The following is a 17,096-nucleotide window of genomic DNA, read 5'->3' as shown; positions in this document are numbered from 1 at the left end:
ACGATGGGTAACCAACAGCAGCCCCACACCTGGGCGCTCAGGTGCAGGACTCTCAGGAGGTTGAGGCCTATCTGGTTGGAGGAGGGACTCAGTTTGCAATTGCTACAAGCCCTCCCACCTGGTAAGGCTTCCGTTCATTGGAAGTTAGCTTGGAGTGCCTCTCTAGGGAGCCTGGTGTCCTAATGCCTTGGGGCCAACGGCTCACAGCTGGTATTATTCTTTTTTTAAAAATTTTTTTTATCAAAATTTTTTTTAATGTTTCTTTTTGAGAGAGAAAGAGACAGAGCATGAGTAGGGGAGGTGCAGAGAGAGGGAGACACAGAATTCAAAACAGGCTCCAGGCTCCGAGCTGTCAGCACAGAGCCCGACATGGGGCTCAAACTCACAAACCGTGAGATCATGACCTGAGCCGAAGTCGGACGCTCAACCGACTGAGCCACCCAGGCGCCCCACATCTGGTATTATTCTTAACCCCTGGACATTGATCGGGGCCCAACACCTGCAAATAACTTCTCAACCTCCAACTCTTCATGATGAGGCAGGGTTGTTAGTATGGGTGTCAACCAAGATGACAATATTGTGACAAGATGACACACCCTCTCATTATATTAAGGAGCGACATCTATGGTATCATCCCCCAGGGAAAATCCCTAAGCCAATGGTGGTGTTGACTCACGGGGACCAAACTGCTGTGTTGCTCTGAAATGAAGATTTGTCAAAGCTATTGTTGTAAAACATTTCTCTTATCGCCCCTACCCTCACATTTCTGATGTTCCTCTACTATCATGTCAGGAAACCGCCTCCTGTCATGGGCCACCACTTACACTGAAGCTCACCATCCCCCTGTGGAAAGGACCTCTTTACTGGGTCGCTGGGGAACCATTCTTTTTTTCCTTTGGGCTTAAAGGTATATGAATGTTGCTGTCGTGGCACAGGGGAGCAAGTCACATCCTGATATCTGGCTCTAGGGTCATCACAGAAGAAGGACAGGAGATTGTACATGCTGTAAAGATGGCAGAGGTGGAGTGTAGGAGTGCTGACAACATTGACTCCATCTTGGGCCTTCCATCTTGTTCATGCCCCATGATGACCCCCCTCAGGGCTACGTGTTCCAGGCCCCATGGAGGTTAATGTACACCCTGCCTGGAACGTGGGCAGGCTTGTTCTGGTCTGCCCTAAAGTGGTGCGCAGAGGGCATGTATTACTGGAGATGGCTGGTGTGCCGAAAGTCCCACTTTGGGTAACTAGTGGAGATCCTCTGGCGCATAGACGGTGCCGCTTTAGAAAACTGCCCTGTGACCTCACCACCATGCCCCACACTCCAGAAAAGCTGGGGATTCAGGTTGGTCTGGGCAGAGAAGAGGGATGGAGAATGGCCACGTACCTCTTGGATCCTCCTGCCTGCCCGATCTCCACGTCAGTAAGAACCTGGAACGAAACTCTGCGTAAACGGTATGCAGTGTCTTCCTTCAGTTTTCAGTCTCAAAGTGCCTTCTCTGTGTGGAGGATACTTTACTGACCCTCTTCCACTTTCTATCACTGTCTGTTTCAGGAGCCTGGGGATTGGCTCTAGAAATGCTTCCTTGAAGGTCACCTGTAAGGGGCTATCTTCCAATTATCTCAGAAGTGATGTGCTGGGTCTTTTCTGGCATAGCTTGCATGAATCCAGAAGGACTTTTTTTTTTTTTTTAATTTTTATTGCCGTGTAGGTGGTCAGCAGTACTCTGTAAGGTCCTTCCCGGTGAGGTGACAGTGCATGTTTCCTTCTAAAGACCTTGAGATCTCTTGATCTTCTGGCCAAGAGCGATGGTGAGGTTTGTCTGTCAGTGGAGACCATGCCTCTTTACCTGCTGGTGATGCGCCTCAAGGATGCTAGTTAGTTCTTATATATAGCTCGTCATAGCACACATGGTTCCCTTAATTCCCACAGTGTCCACTGAATCCAGGAATGGAAGTGTTTTTGTTTTTGTTTTGCTTTGAGAGAGAGATAGGGTACAAGTGAGTGAGGGGCAGAGAGAGAGAGAGAGAGAGAGAGAGAGAGAGAGAGAGAGGGACACGGGGCTCACCCAAAGCAGGGCACAAGTGCATCTGACGTGAGGCTCGAGTTCACGAACCATGAGATCGTGACCTGAACTGATTGAAGTCAGATGCTTAACCGACTGAGCCACCCAGGTGCTCCAGGAATGGAAGTTTGTGTTTATCTATTTATGTATTTGTGATTTTAAAAAAAAATGTGTATTTTTCAGAGAGACAGTGTGCGAGTGCGGGCAGGCAGAGAGAGGGAGACACAGAATCTGAAGCAGGCTCCAGGCTCTGAGCTGTCAGCATGGAGCCTGAGGCTCTGGGCTTAAACCCACAAACCATAAGATCGTGACCTGAGCTGAAGTCAGATGCTTAACCAACTGAGCCACCCAGGCACCCCAGGAACGGAGGTTTTTAAATGTCAGGAGGCACTGGATGTCCAAGCACTCTTTCAGAAGCGATCAATCCATCTCTCCTATTTGGAGTATTCTGGATCTTTAAAAGGGCCAGGGGCAGCATCTGGCCATTTAAGTCCAGTGTCTTCACTGGTCTTTTCTAGAGTCCTTTTTATGTCTCAATTTTTATAAAGCTGGGCAGAGATAGGAAGGGACTTTTCTTGGGCTGCACACTTAGCAGCTCTGTCCACCCTATTCCTTTCTAAAGATACAACATCCATTTCCTTAGTGTGGGTTGAGCAGTGAACAATGGGGATTTTAGAAGGAGGGGAATAGCTTGTAACGAGGCAGCAATCATATACACATTAGCAGCAAGAGGACTGCAGAGGTTAAGAATCCGAGGGATTTCCAAATTGCGCCAACAGCACGGCAGACCCCCAAAGCCTATCTGGAGTCTGTGTGAAAACTGGCAGTTTTCCCTTCCACCGACGTACAAGCTGTGTTGAGAGCTAGCAGTTCAACTGCTTGGGCTGATTTTATAGCAGGTAAGGAAGGAGTATGGTGCCAGTGTTTCACGTGGGGACACTATGGCATAGCCGTTTTTTACATTTCCCTGGGAATTTCATTTCTGGAAGCCATGACAAACTAGAGGTAAATCTGGGCTGCCTCTGGGGTGGGGGGGGCGGCGGGTCTAGGAGGTCCCCCCGTGGCTTTGAGACCATTTCTATAGTTGCAAGGCAACCATCATGGTGGGGGGTGCAGGGGGTGCAGTGAGCATGGTCGCTGGATTGAGAGCATCACGACAACTTAAGATGGTAGAAAGTCAGTCACAAGGACTTGGTCGTAGGTGGTCTGTCGCTGTGTGGAGAGATGCTGGGTCTTACGAACTTGTCAGAGGGCAGACCCCTCACGGGGAACGTGGGCGAATGGGCGAGCCTACTGAAAGGCTTTGTCAATCAAGGAGGCAATGGTGGCTATAGTGGGCAAGCGGGGGAGCCATGCCTGATGCCACAGGGCCTGGCGGACATGAGCAGTAGGCCACAGGATGAGTCTGAGAGGCAGAGGCTGTCCTGGGACCCTGTTATTTTCATGGCAGTACAGATAAAAAGGTTCGTCCGAATTAGGTAAGTGGAGAGCTGGGGGTGTGAACAATGTTTATTTTAAGGCTTCAGAGGAGGTTAATGGCTTCAAAGGCTGGTCAGCAAACTGGCTCTGGGGTGTTCTCTGGGAGGAGGACATACAGAGATTTAGCAAGGGCTGCAACACTAAGAATCTATTGGTAGCAGTAGCTGGTTGCCCGTAGAAATTTATGTAACTGTTTTGGTTTTGGGGAGAGAGACAACATTGACTCAAGGCATTTTAGGGTGAGCTTTTGAACATCCCGAGGACATCTCACGTCCTAAGTAGGTAACAGTTGCTTGGACCCACTGAAGTTTAGATGGGGAGGCCTGATGGCCTCGTTCAGCTGGTGCCTTTAGAACGATGAGGGGGTCTGTAAGAGCGGTTGGTCTTGTGTCTTTACAGCATAACAGATCATCAACAAACTGAACAAGAGGGGGGCCTTGTGTGAAGGCTACAGAATCCCAGTCGGCTTTAAGGACTTGGGAAAATATTGAGGGAGACCTATAATATCTTTGAGGTATGCGAGTTCACGTTAACTGCTTCCCTAAAGAAATCTTGAGTCAGGGCACAGTGGGATTAAAGAGAAAGCCAAGCAGAGGTCAGTCACTGTGAACCAGATGGCATTTCTGGGAATTGAGGTAAGAGCAGTGGCCGGATCAGGGACACAGGGTAAGGAGGGGGTGCAGGACTTTATGGCTCTTTGGTGTTCCAGAGGTCGATAGATTTGGTTCCTGTCTGAGTCAAATTTACCTTCTTTCTTTACTGGCAAAATTGGAGTGTTACAGGGTGAGACAGTAAAGACCAGTGCAATCTCCTCCCAACGAATCTCCTACAGGCTCAACTCCTCTCTCTGTGTATCTGGGGATAGGGTGCTCCTGGATGGAAAACGGCTTACTTTCCAAGAAACGCACCTGGCTCGGCACTCAGTGACAAGCCAGACTCACCTCCATGTGTGGCCCAGAGACAAACCGGGCGTCTTTTCAAGACCCCTCCTCTCCAGAGGAATCTAAATCAAGATGAGTTACCATGTGGTCTGAGGGCAGGGAAATGAGCACCTGTCTCGTTATGCTTTACAGTGGCGTTGAACTTCCATAACAACTCTGTACCAGAAAGGTTTGCCAATGAGCAGCTGGACCCCAGCAAGGCATGCTGGTTGAGGTGGTTGAGACAGGGGCCATGGAATGGGTGCCCGGAGTCTCTGGTAGCTTGAATAGAATCAGGTGACAGGCAGAGATAAATCCTCGGAGGGGCTGGTAGGGCAAATCACACCAAGGTCAATTTAAACATCCAGTCCCGTAAGACGCCTGGGTGCCCCCGTTAAGCATCTGACTCTTTTGATTTGGGCTCAGGTCACGATCCCATGTTTGTGAGATCGAGCCTTGCATTGGGCTCTGTGCTGAGTGTGGAGCTTGCTTGGGATTCTCTCTCCCTCTTCCTCCACCCGTCTCCCCAGCTTACATACACATTCTCTCTCTCTCCCTCTCTCTCGTGCGCAAGCTCTCCCTCTCTCAAATTAAAAAACAAAAATCCAATTCCAGGTCCTCTATTTTCAATTTAACAGTGGGCTTGGGTGTGACTGAGGATCGGCTGACCCTATGAGTTGATGGTGAATTGTCCCACAGGAGAAAAAGTGACCTTCTGTGCACACCGAGGTCCCAGAGGATTGTTTCTTTGACTTTTCTCTTAAGGGTAGGACAATTATTGTTACAATACTATTTGTTATACTATCCGCGAATGTCTAGGGGCAGATAGGGAGGGTCACAGTGGCCTTTGAGTAGCTTTGAAAGTTACGATTCTGTCGCTCTAAAGATTCAAACTGCAGAGAAAGAATAGTTGATTTTAACTTTTTTTTTTCCCTGCCAGCTATTTTCAAAGAATTTAGTAGCTGCTTCTATTGTGACATTTATAGGCTGGCTGGCCCATCCAACTACATTATTTGGAACTTGCCTCTTTATATCAGGGAGAAAGTTTCCTACTAAAGTGGAAATTAAAAGGTTTTTACACTCTGGAGTTTCTGGGTTCAGTGCAGTTACACGTTTGAAGAGTTCGTATAAAGCATTCAGCCAAGGCCTCTGGATGTTCTCCTTCCCTCTGAGCTCACAATTCAACCTTAGACCAATTCACTTGAGGGAGAAAAGCTTCTAATATTGTTCCTATCAAGCCTTGAATATCAGCCTCCAGCTGAGCCACATCCTGGTCATTTGCAGAAGGGCCTTGGAGAATTCCTGGCCATCTGTTTCCTCCGCGAGGGGGTTTTTCCAGGGGGCTGTCTGGCCTGCCTAATAACCCCGGTATAATCACGGGAGGAAAGAACACTCTTAAGCAGGCAATCAAGGTCTCCGGGAGTAGGGTTGTGAATGGCCACTAATCTTCCTAATTCCTCTCTAAATTTGGTAGGATCTTCTGAAAGTGGAGGTAAAAGGCTTTATAATTTCAAAGGTTTGCCGCTGTCCAGGGGATGTGAATTCTTTGTGGTGGGTGTACCAGGATGCATCCATAAAGGACATTGATAGGAAGGCCTGAGGCTGGTAGGGTCTGCGTACAGAGCCCTGGAGTGTAGGAGGAGCTGTAAGGGACAGTAAGCGAGCCTCATCACCTGCCCCAGCTGCTTCTGCTACATATATTCCCTTCTTGACGTTCAGCATTTCCACAGATAACCTGTATACCCTGGGCCGGGAAGTCAGGCCAGAGCACCCTCAGTAAAACTTGTAGGGAAAGAGAAGTTAAAACAGGTAGCTGGGTGTTTAAGGGATTTTTCTAGGGAAGGTGGAAGAGTTTGGGAAGCTAAGGGAACTTCCTGGGGAGCTGGGGCTGGCTTCTGCGAAGGGGGATTTTGACCCAGTGCCTGGAGATCCAAAAGATCTTCTGGAGGGTAGGGGACAGGGAGATGGGGAGTAAATCGGTGCACCAGAAGGTGGGGACAGGGGATTTGTGTTAGATGTGGATTTTAATCTTTGTTCCCAGTCTAATTTCTGTTCTTTCGTCTTGTTAAGGGAGCCCCTAATGTTAGGCATTGTATTCCCTGGTGTCCTGTTCTCAATCCGATCTTCCCAGAGATACCAGAAAGATAGCTCCGTAGGAGGAGAGCTCATTACATTTGTTTTTGTTTTTTCATTTTTAAATTTTTAAATTTTTTTAATGTTTATTTTCCACAGAGAGAGACAGAGAGCATGAGTGGGGGAGGAAGAGAGAGAGAAAGACACAGAATCGGAAGCAGGCTCCAGGCTCTGAGCTGTCAGCACAGAGCCTGACACGGGGCTGAAACCCATGAACTGTGAGATCATGACCTGAGTCAAAGTCGGATGCTTAACTGACTAAGCCACCCAGGTGTCCCACATTTGTTTTTAAATATAGAAAATTTTCCCATTCAAAACATCCCACATCTGGCCATTGACGAGTGGGGTCTCCATTAGTATATTTATTCCAAATGTGGCTCAATCCAATAAGCCTTTTTAATGGAAAGACCTGGAGGTAACTTCCGAGGCTTAGAATAAATCAGTAAGTCTTAGTCATGGATGCAAGTGGCATCTCCAAAGTGAGTACAGATGACAGAGCCCCCACAATCCAAAGTCTCCCGGAGTTACCCTATGAAAGCACAGACCTTTGTTGTCACAGGCGAACAGTGTAGTGAAAACGGTGTCTCTGGTCTGTCATGGGAACATGAGACACCTGCAGTCACAGACCCACTAATCTGTGACATGGGGCAGGTGCCCCAGGAATGGGGCTTATGGGGCTTTTCTAACATTATTTCAAAATAATGAAAGTTGGGGTGACAAAGGCCCCCTATGGGCTGGGACCCCTAATAACAAACTCCCCTGAGAGCCGGCATGGAAGGACAAAGAGACCACTGCCTGTGACCTCGTGTCTCGGATCCCCAGTCTCTTGGACTGGCCACCAGATGCACAGTGGTACATGTACCTTCTAGATGGTGGATGCCAGCAGGAATACTCTCACTGGTCACAAAGCCAGGCTCTCAGGACACAGAACAAGGCAGAGGAAGACCTCATTCACTTTTTACATAGGGGACCCACAGCAAAGTCGGTCGAAAGAGACGCTGGTCTGGCGAGAACCGTGAACTTATCGGTGTCAGGCCGCTGGAACAGCCGGCCGATGGGGCCCATGTCTGTGTTCCACTATGGGGGTTTCTTCCCTGTGACAAACAACACAAAAGACAGACAAAAGAAAGCAGTGAGCATCTGTGGGAGGAACAGAATCAACAGAGGGCAAAGTACCCCTGACAGATCTTTACCAGAGTCGCTGTACCCAAGGAACTAGTGCACACAGATGTTTTCTCCTAAGGAAAGGGCTCTCACCGTCTTGCTTTTAGGGGACCCTGCGGGCAGAGCTCTGGGAGGCTGGGGGTAGCAAATAATTGAAGAAATAACGAGGTTTGTTTGCACAGCCTTGGTGGCCCTGAATGCCCTATTTTGGGGACAAGGATGCCTTCTACCCTCCAGGTGCAGGGAGGGTAGCCTTCACATGGGGAGCATTTTCTGCTTTCAGGGGACAAAGGAGGGTCAGGGTGTCCTTCTTAAGTAACTTTAATTCCAAAAAATCAATATGCCAAAGTGGCGGCCTGTCCTGAACCCCATCACACACATTCACCAAGAACGTGCCCACGTCAGGTACTCTGCTGGGTATTTTGCCCATGTTTGTTGAGTGTCCACAGAACCCCGGAAAGCAGAGACAGTGACTCCATTTGTCCGGCGAGAAAGCTGAGGCTTGGTGAAGGCAGTCATGGTTTCCCAAGCACCTAATACGGGCCAGGCCCTCCGGGCTCAGAGCCCGTGAGCCCAGAGTGTGGAGGCCCCATGGCTGTCACCTCTGGTGACTGTCCTGGTTGTGCCCTCTGCTCTGACTCACTCCCTCACAGTCAACTGTTTGCCACAGTTGCAGCAATCGCCTGCCTTCTAATTGTTTTCTCTAGTTGAGACTCTGGGGACACAGCTCTGACTTGATCATTTTTTTCATAGCCCTGGAAAGTAGGAGGAGCTGTAGGGGACAGTAAGTGAGCCTCATTGCCTGCCCCAGGTGCTTCTGGCCTTTGGGCCGGACCCAAAGGAGTTCTCAGTGAATGTGGGTGGGGCCACAGAAGAGTCCAGACTGCACAAGGCAGACAGGCAGATCGCTACCGTTGAAACTACCTGACCGTTTTTATGAGGAATCAGTGATGGAAGTCCTTGAACTCTTCCTGTCCCTTCTGTGAGTCAGGCCGTGGGGCACGAAGATGAGCTGAACGTTCTTTCTGCCGTTGCTGAGTTTACAGTCTGGTGGGAAGAAAATACATGGACAGGCACTACCAGCTGAGCGCTGTGACTGTTGCATGGGACCAGTGCTGTGAGAGCAGAGGAGATCGAGGAGGAGGGATGGTGAGGCCAGGCCTCAGCACCTCAGATGGCTGTTGGGAGGGTGTTGGAAGGAAGAAATAAGCCCAGAAAGGTGGGTAGAGGCCATATTCTTTAATGGTCAGGGGCTCCCAGCAACTGTGTGGCAGAGAGAGCATTCAGACTGCCTCCTACAGACCTTCAGTGGCCGTTTCTGTTTTAAGATGGCCCAGGGGTGACCCTGGGATACACGGTTCTTTTGTCTGTGGGACCACTGCCTTCTGGGAATAGGACCTGCTGTCTTCTAGTTGTTGTCCCGTCTCCTGCTCCAACCACGGCCTTCCATGGGAGCTGCCACAGTTCCAACACGAGCCCCGCTCCCTGCAGCCACCTGGAGGTGGGCTCATGAGTGGTTTCTTGGCATCGCTGGAAGCGCCTTGAGAAGCAGGAGATACGAGAGCCAGCAGGAGTGTTTCTTGCCTGCGGGAGTAGCAGTTGTGCGAGAAGGGAAGGAAGCAGAGGGCGCAGTGAGAGTTCTGGAAGCATGGCGTCCTACAAACCTGAGGCGCTACTCCCTTCCTGCAAGATGGCGGCGCACCTCTTCCTGCAAATAGGCCGGATATCCTGAGAGCTTCCTGGAAAATCCCCTTTGCGGTAGAAAGTCCAAGTTTGGGGCTTTTGCTGCCCACAGCCAGGAGAGTCCTAATAGCACCTAATCCTAAGCAAACACCACTACCGACTGACCCGATACTCAGTTTCCTTAACTCTATCCATTAAACACCCCTGTGAAAACCTCCCTTCCCTCTGCCACTTCCTCCCCTCACTTCAGAGAAGCAATGCTCGAAAATTATAAAAGAGAAATTCACCTTAATACTGGGGGTCACTGTGAGGGAACAGTTTCCTCCAGAAGCCGTGGTGGCCTCAGTGCGGAGGGCTTCCAGGAAGGTTACATACAATTGTGAAGAGCTGGGTAGGAATCTTTTCATTCCTGACCTTGAGGTAAAGGCCTTACACTGTGAGGCTGGCTCTCCTGGAGAGGTTTCAATCTTTTTTAGGATGAGTGCAACCAGGTGCTGAGAAAATGCAAAAGGAATAAATTTGGACTTCTCATGAACAGTTTTCCGAGAAGATCCCGAAGTGCTTCTAACTTTTGTTAAAGCTGAAGCAAGAGTGAATTAATGAAAAGTAACAGGGGGGCACCTGGGTGGCTCAGTCAGTTAAGCTCCAGACTTCAGCTCAGGCCATGATCTCGAAGTCCGTGAGTTTGAGCCCTGTGTTGGGCTCGGTGCTGACAGCTAAGAGCCTAAAGCCTGCTTCAGATTCTGTGTCTCCCTCTCTCTCTCTCTCTGCCCCTCCTCTGCACATATTCTGTCTCTCTCTCTCAAAAATAAATAAACATTAAAAAAAAAAAAAAGGAATTTACCACCCTAGGAAAGGGTGGTAAATTGAATAACAAAAAGCACTAACATAGAGAAGTTACCGCAATCGTAGAACAGAGAGGTCATAGTATAGCAGTGCCTTTCATGGTTGAAGCCTTGTTGACCATGTAGGTTTTATTATGATTCGGGTATGGTGAGGCCAACAGATCAGGAGGTGACTGCCATGGGAAAGTCTTTTGTCACAGTTCCTGAGAGGAATGGGCACGCAGTGCCACACTGGGCCATGCAGGGCAACACCAGGGGCAGCTGGGACACATAGCCTTGAGGTGATTAGGGCAGGAGGAGGGTGTCCTCAAGAGTGACAGCCAAAACAGGTGGTGGCTGGGGGTGTGGAGGCTGGACGGGTTGGTTTGCATATGAAAGGTTCGCTGGCAGGCAGGTCTGGCCCCAGGATGTGAACGCATCAGAAACACATGGTTAATACAGGCCTCTGCTCCATAATCATTTATGACTTACATGAGGAAACTTGAAGTGTCTTCTAATCCTAGTGAAATACTTGATCTGTGGTTCCTTTCATATATATCATATATATATGATAATTATATCATGATATATATATGATACTAATTTCATTGATTTAGTTTTTGTTTTGTTTTCTTTGAGAGACAGAGAGTAAGCATGGGAGGGGGGAGACACAGAATCCAAAGCAGGCTCCAGCTCTCTGAGCTATCAGCACAGAGCCTGACGTGGGGCTCAAACTCATGAACTGTGAGGTCATGACCTCAGCCGAAGTCTGATGCCTAACCGACTGAGCCATTCAGGTGCCCCATACTGATGCTTTAGTTTAAGAAGCTAACGGTTTATGATTGATGGACGAGTAATACTATGATAGCACTTGAATTCTTCTTTGAAAATCCTTTGCACACTTTGCACCGCAGTAATGATTTGTATTCTACTTCCTGTAAAATGACAGCAAAAATTCTTTGCTAAGACTTTGTGCACAGTAGTGATGTTCAGTAGCTTTTATAGGTCAGTGTTCAAAAATTATTTCCGGTTTTTAGTTATGCGTTGATTGTTTTAGCCAAAGGCTTAGAATAGGAGAAATTTCCGTTGTTTTTCACCACACAGTTGTTCACCAAAGGGGCAATAATTCCTGTGAGGTGATGATTTTTATTTTTACAGTTCAGTGCCTGTTAATTCTGGGGACTGTGTTACAGCCTATTAAAGGCACTTGACTTCAGTGTTTGCAAAACACAACCTACTGATCCTTCCTCGTAAACGCCTCTAAGTACCTCGCCAGGTGCCCTCTACCATGGCCCTGGGGGCTTTCCCAGGCTGAACACACCCAATGTCTGTGTGTCCCTGGATCCAGTCTGGCCTGGATCTTTTCACAGACGCGGAGACACTTGTTCTGCAACATCAAATCGCTCCACCATTTGTGCCATCGCGTTTCAGTTTGTTCTGGGTAGCCCGTGAACTTTGTGCCACACGAGGAGGAAAACACCTACCGAATGACGTGGTCCTTCATTTTCAAGGAAACCACCTGCTGACATCACCACTTCTTCTAAGCTCGTGGGTCACCATGCACTTTTGTTTAGCCGAATGACAGAGGCGAAAGAGGGATCTTTTGATGAGAGCCACAGCCAACGTTTATAGAGCACTTCCTGTGGTTTCAGGACTCCTCGCGATCCTTGGACGTGTGCCACTGTTCTCCCCACTTCGCGAATGAGCAATCGAGGGGCAAGGAGGTCAGCTCGCTCGAGGTCACAGTCACGAACTCCAGAGACTGTTCTGAAACCTCCACGGACCACCTCAGGGTGGCCCTGCAGTTACTTTTATCACCTAACAGTGCAGAATGAGAATCCAATGTATCACCTGTGGAAGGCGTATTGAGTGGACACCCATGGACCCATCTCCCCAACCCTCTGCCCCCACCGGGTGCAGCGCCTCTCTCCAGTGTCCTACAACACCTGCTCTGCCTCACCCACCGCATTCGGGCCTGCCCCCAAAGGCCAGGCTTGTTTTCCTTAAGCAAAACAAAACAAAAACCTTCTGCCAGTGGTCCTTACCATTACAGGGAGGGACCCCTTTGGGCATTTTGTGAGAGCGATGGACTGGACCTATGCCCAGGAAAAATGACAGAGCCACAAGACCTTGGAAAGGACTGGAAGGTTTCACCTGTGCCCTGAAGTGTGGGGAGCAAAAGACAGAACTACTTAGCAGTTCTACTGAGATAACCAATTACAATGAGGGGTGGAGGCTGGGCCATCGTGGGCAAACTGGCGGGGGTCTCACCTTCCTCTGGCTCCGTCCCTGGACTGCTGTCGTCGTCCACGCCTCGCCTAGAACCTTCTCCCCAGGCATCTGGCCCACCACTGTTGTCCTAGTGATCCCATCTCGATGGCGTGGCTATGACACCCCTCTTTGGATGTGATGCAGGCTCTACGTAGGGTATAGTACAAATGCGAAGTAATCAATGCTTACCTGTCCATTAGGATCTGCCGGAAGCCCCGCCTCCTCTGTCGAATCTTCTGACTGCACCAAACAATGTGGGCCATGTGAGCACAGGTGGTTCGGGGCGGCTCACGCGCTCCATCCTGTCCTGCCTCGGTGGGTTCAGAGCACACATGCTGGAGCCGATTTTCCAGATTTCAACCTGGCTTGGCTGCTTCCTCACTGTGTGACTTTGGGGAAGTTACTTAACCTCCCTGGGCGATGATTTTTCTGTGTCTATCTAACAGGGTTCCTGCAGGGATTAAATTTGCCAAGTATTTAGAACAGTATCTGGCACCGAGTAGGAACTACAGAAGCCATTAGCTCTTGCTGTTTATCTCGAGGCCATAATCTTGTCAAAGGCCTACTTTAAGAAACTGGCTCTTAGTTTGAGCCCCGCATCAGGCTCTGGGCTGATGGCTCAGACCTGGAGCCTGTTTCCGATTCTGTGTCTCCCTCTCTCTCTGCCCCTCCCCCGTTCATGCTCTGTCTCTCTCTGTCCCAAAAATAAAAAAATAAACGTTGAAAAAAAAAAAAAAAAAGAAACTGGCTCTTATCAGCCCTTCCCAACGCTGTCCACACACGCAGTGGGTGGGGTGTTCCGGACACACTCCCCAAGTTTCCGAACAAGGTGGCTGAGAAGGTCACGAACCAGAGGCTGGAAAGCCAAGTGCCTGCTGCTCCTGCCCTAACCACTTGTTTGCAAAAGAGCCCGCCTCCAGCTGAGCAAAGAAACAAGGGCTTGGAGCCGATTTAATCCTCTTGGTTGGCTGCCCCATCCCCACACTCGGATGGCCCGGTGCCTGGGCTGCAGTTGGAACAGGCTTTCCCACCTTAACTTACTTGATCGGGGCGCTGCCAGGGCAGACCATGACCCCACCCTGACGTGAGGAAATTGAGACTCGGAGCGCAGGGTGATCCGCTGAGCACACAAACCCGCGTCTCCGCCGGAGCCAGCACTTGCCTGGCCCGCACGGGGAAGACACCAACAGCTTCACCCCCCAGATGTCCTCCTTCCTCCACCGTCACTGGTGCTGCTTCTGGCTCTTCTCCCTACCTCAGGCTTTAAAGCCCAGAGCGGAGTCTCTGCCTTCTTTCTGCCGTGCGTCCCTTCCAGCAGCACTGCAAATGCCCCACCATGTGATGGCCTCCCCAATAGGTCCCCAGCCTGACGCACGCAAGATCCGCGAGATCCGAGTTACAGCCTCTCGGTTCCCAAGTGTGTGCCGGGCAGCACCACTCAGCGGTCCCCAAACACCGGAAACTCCGCAAAACCCAAGCCGGCCCCTGTCGTGTCACTGTCCCCTCTGCCACCAACTGCCCTTCCCAGGTTTGTGGTTCTCGGAATTACCAGATGCCCGCTTACTCTCCTGCTTGGTATCTACAGCCCCTGCTTCCTACAGCAGTCTCTCACCTTTGTCCAGGCCATCTCTGGAACATTCCACACACCCATCCCCTTTCTAGTCACTCTGCTTGCTCCCTCAGTGTCACTGCAGTCTCCGGAGGGGTCCCCTACTTCGAGTCCCTCTTGCTCCTGCAACAACTGTGATCTGCATGAGGGACAGATTTCACAGCGTGTTCCCTAGAGCTGCCTCACAGGAAGGTGGCACTTAACACTCACATTCTGTTATAGGATGACCCATGTACAACGTGGGGGCTCGGGGCGCTGACCCCGATGCAGGAGAAAATCCGTGTGTAACTTCTGACTCCCCCAAAACTTAACTACTAATAACCTACTGTTGACCGGAAGCCTTCCTGATGACAAATACTTGTTTAACACATCTTATGTATATTTATTATATATTCTTCTAGTCAAGCTAGAGAAAATGTTATTACAAAAAACCGTAAGATCTATTCCCAGTACTGTGCTTATTGAAAAGAAATCCACATGTAAATTGGCCCGTGCAGCTCAAAGGACAACTGTACTATGTGCTATGATCCTACCTAATAGCTAAAATAAGGGAGTCGTGTGGCTAACAGTTTGAAATCCTTGTTCTTTTTTTTTTTTTTTTTTTTTTTAAATTTGTTTTTCAACGTTTACTTATTTTTGGGACAGAGAGAGACAGAGCATGAACGGGGGAGGGGCAGAGAGAGAGGGAGACACAGAATCGGAAACAGGCTCCAGGCTCCGAGCCATCAGCCCAGAGCCCGACGCGGGGCTCGAACTCACAGACCGCGAGATCGTGACCTGGCTGAAGTCGGACGCTTAACCGACTGCGCCACCCAGGCGCCCCTGAAATCCTTGTTCTAATCTCAGCCCTCGTTGCTATTCTCTCAAAGGCTATGAATCCCCCTGGGCGGTGAGCAGGGACATCTCTCCAACGTTTCCCGCTGAGGCAGACCTGGCTGGGTTTCCGTGGCAACCTACCCCACCGGCAGCACCCCAGCCCTCAGGTTTCCTTCAGTTCCCCCAACATCCCAACGTCCACGAACTTGCCTCCTGCCTGTCTCCTGCTGCCGGAGTCTGCACTCCCACGTCTTATCCCACTCCCGTCTCTGCTGGGTCTCCTGTCCTTCAGGGCCCTGGTCAGTGGCTCCATTCCTGGCTTCACTGTGACTGCACCGCTCTCCCACGAGACCTCCTCCACTTGGTCTCCTCCACTGCACCGAGGGACCTGCCACGAGAGCCTCCGGCCGGCGCATGCGCGGTCGGCCCTGCCCATCTGGCAGGAGGGCAGCAGGTGCTAGCCCCGCGCCGGTGGCCCCACAGCCACCTACAAGCCCTGAGCAGACCCGTACCGCACGGCGGGGCCACACGTCACTTCTCTCTTGTCAAGGTGAGAGAAAGCATGCTCGGACAGGCAGGGGCTGAGCAAAACCTGCCAGGGCTTCACAAGAGAAGGACCGCTGCAGAGGAAAACAACAGAACATGTTTCCTGCGATTCCGTGGGAGATGAACAGTGCACTGGGTCCGATGCGGTGACACGCCTCCCACGTTTCATGTTACCGGACCCTTCAAGGATCTGAAGTATGTACACGTTTCAGACCTTATCCTAGATTTTTTTAAGCCAAATTTACAAAGAAACCAGCACTAGATAACTCTCTACAGAAGGAAAACTGAACACTGAGGGTCTAATTCTTTAAGTATTGTGTTTATTAAAACAACCGTATTAAAATAGATTTAAGGTACCTCTGACACCAATTACCTTTTCCCCCGCCAGAAGCCTACTGCAAAATTGCAATAAAGTTAAGATCCAAGTTGCTCAAAGAACTTTAGGAATCCTATAACCAACTCAAGTTAACATTTAGCTATGACTAAGGAGTCTGTCCAGCTGTTGGCCAAAAACCTAAATGTGATCCTTCAGACCCAACACAGGCACCAAGGCTGTACCGGGGAAGCAGCCCTCCCCGCCGCTGACCTGCAGATGGCTACTGCGCGGCCGCCCCGGGGGCGGGGAGGGGTCACCTGCAGTCAAGGACTCCACACCTGGGCCCCCACCCCTGCTCTCCCGCCTCTGAATTCCCGGCCTCCCCACCTTCCTTCAGAGCCTCTGGATCTCCTGCCTCGGACACCTCTGCTGAGACCTCTGTGGGCTGGGGGAGCACCTCCCTCCCCTGGGTTAGTCTCTTGTTGACACTATAGCAGTGATTACAGACTCTAATTCCATTTGGCTCTCTCTGCAGCTGTACTGAGGTAGAACTGACGAAGTTGTAGTAACATATTTCAGATGTACAGTGCGACGCTGTGGTATCCAGTAGTCCCCCCCCCCTTTTTTTTTAATTAAAAAAAAATTTTTTTTAACGTTTTATTTATTTTTGAGACAGAGAGAGACAGAGCACGAACAGGGGAGGGTCAGCGAGAGGGAGACACAGAATCTGAAACAGGCTCCAGGCTCTGAGCTGTCAGCACAGGGGCCCGATGCGGGGCTCGAACTCACGGACCGCGAGATCGTGACCTGAGCCGAAGTCAGCCGCTTAACCGACTGAGCCACCCAGGCGCCCCAGTAGTCCCCCTTATCTGTGGTTTCAGATACCCGAGGTCAACCCCTGTCCGGAAGCACACGACCCTCCTGCTACTTTATCAGAAGGTCAGCAGTGGCCTAACACTATGTCCCAAGGCCCAGGGCACACACCTCACTGCATCACCTCGCGTGGGCATTTTATCATCTCATGGCAGCATGAGAAGGGGGGATACGGCGCAGAAACGTATTTTGAAGAGACCACATTCACGTAACTCTTATCACAGCACATTGTAATTGTTCTATTTTATTACTGTTAATCTCTTGCTATGCCTAATTCATCAACTAGACTTTATCATGATATTTATGTGCAGGATAAAGCCCCGGTATGTACAGGGTTTGGTACCATCTGTGCTTTCAGGCATCCACTGGGCATCTTGGAACAAATGCCTGGGGGGGGGG

General features: G+C 50.2%; 1 long non-coding RNA gene across 1 annotated transcript; it reads right to left on the bottom strand.

Moving 5' to 3' along the window:
- Positions 1–6,937: 6,937 nt before the first annotated feature.
- Positions 6,938–10,126, bottom strand: LOC121016459 (uncharacterized). The gene is made up of 2 exons (XR_005784293.1): positions 8,672–10,126; positions 6,938–7,689 (listed from the first exon to the last, which is right to left on the bottom strand). It is a non-coding gene; the product is annotated as an uncharacterized LOC121016459 (long non-coding RNA).
- Between the last annotated feature and the right edge of the window lie 6,970 nt (positions 10,127–17,096).

Source organism: Herpailurus yagouaroundi, unplaced genomic scaffold (assembly GCF_014898765.1).
Source record: "Herpailurus yagouaroundi ecotype Mexico unplaced genomic scaffold, PumYag 210, whole genome shotgun sequence".
In the NCBI taxonomy this organism is placed as follows: Eukaryota; Metazoa; Chordata; class Mammalia; order Carnivora; family Felidae; genus Herpailurus; species Herpailurus yagouaroundi.
This window is presented reverse-complemented; position numbering and strand designations above follow the sequence as displayed.